This window comes from Charadrius vociferus, unplaced genomic scaffold (assembly GCF_000708025.1).
Source record: "Charadrius vociferus isolate BGI_N301 unplaced genomic scaffold, ASM70802v2 scaffold1929, whole genome shotgun sequence".
NCBI classification, from domain to species: domain Eukaryota; kingdom Metazoa; phylum Chordata; class Aves; order Charadriiformes; family Charadriidae; genus Charadrius; species Charadrius vociferus.
In genome coordinates, this window is record NW_009649975.1 from 1 (window position 1) to 1,741 (window position 1,741).

Here is a 1,741-nt window from a genome sequence, read left to right on the forward strand (position 1 = left end):
CCCATGTCCCTGTGTCCCCATGTCCCTCTGCGTCCCCATCTCCACCGTGTCCCTCTACGTCCCTCTGTGTCCCTCATGTCCTACTATGGCCATGTCCCTCTATGTCCCCAAGTCCCTCTGTGTCCCCATGTCCCCTGTCTCCCTCTATGTCCCCTGTATCCCCAGATCCTCCATGTCCATCTATCTCCCTCATGTTCCCCATGTCCCCGTAATGTCCATGTCCCTCTGTGTCCCCGTGTCCCCCCGTGTCCCCAGATCCTCCATGTCCATCTATAACCCCCATGTCCTTCTGTGTCCCCATGTCCCTCTGTGTCCCCATGTCCCCCGGCGCCCCCGTGTCCCCAGATCCTCCATGTCCATCTATAACCCCCATGTCCTTCTGTGTCCCCATGTCCCTCTGTGTCCCCATGTCCCTCGGTGTCCCCGTGTCCCCAGATCCTCCATGTCCATCTATAACCCCCATGTCCTTCTGTGTCCCCATGTCCCTCTGTGTCCACATGTCCCTCGGTGTCCCCGTGTCCCCAGATCCTCCATGTCCATCTATAACCCCCATGTCCTTCTGTGTCCCCATGTCCCTCTGTGTCCCCATGTCCCTTGGTGTCCCCGTGTCCCCAGATCCTCCATGTCCATCTATAACCCCCATGTCCCACTATGTCCCTCATCTCATCTATACCCCCCATGTCCTTCTATGTCCCCATGTCCCTCTGTGTTCCCATGTCCCTCGGTGTCCCCATGTCCCCAGATCCTCCATGTCCATCTATAACCCCCATGTCCTTCTGTGTCCCCATGTCCCTCTGTGTCCCCATGTCCCTCGGTGTCCCCATGTCCCCAGATCCTCCATGTCCATCTATAACCCCCATGTCCTTCTGTGTCCCCATGTCCCTCTGTGTCCCTATGTCCCTCGGTGTCCCCATGTCCCCAGATCCTCCATGTCCATCTATAACCCCCATGTCCCACTATGTCCCTCATCTCCCTCTGTGTCCCCATGTCCTTCTATGTCCCCATGTCCCTCTGTGTTCCCATGTCCCTTGGTGTCCCCGTGTCCCCAGATCCTCCATGCCCCTCTATAACCCCCATGTCCCACTATGTCCCTCATCTCCCCTCGGTGTCCCCATGTCCTTCTGTGTCCCCATGTCCCCAGATCCTCCATGTCCATCTATAACCCCCATGTCCTTCTGTGTCCCCATGTCCCTCGGTGTCCCCATGTCCTTCTGTGTCCCCATGTCCCCAGATCCTCCATGTCCATCTATAACCCCCATGTCCTTCTGTGTCCCCATGTCCCTCGGTGTCCCCATGTCCCCAGATCCTCCATGTCCCTCTATAACCCCCATGTCCTTCTGTGTCCCCATGTCCCTCTGTGTCCCCATGTCCTCCATGTTCCACTATGTCCCTCATCTCCCCCTCTGTCCCCATATCTTTCATGCCCCAATGTGTCCCCTGTCCCCCTGTGTGCCCATGTCCCCTCGTGTCCCCATATCCTCCACGTCCATCTATTGCCTCAAAGTCCTTCTAAGTCCACGTGTCCCTCCGTGTCCTTCATGTTCTTGTGTCCCCGTGTCCCTCTGTGTCCCTATGTCCATGTCCCTGTACCTTTCATGTCTCTCTATGTCCTTCTGTGTCCCCATGTCCCCATATCCTCCACATCCATCTGTTGCCTCCAAGTCCTCCTATGTCCACATGTCCCTCTGTGTCCTTTGTGTTCTTCAATGTCCCCATGTCCCTCTGTGTCCCCATGTCCCTC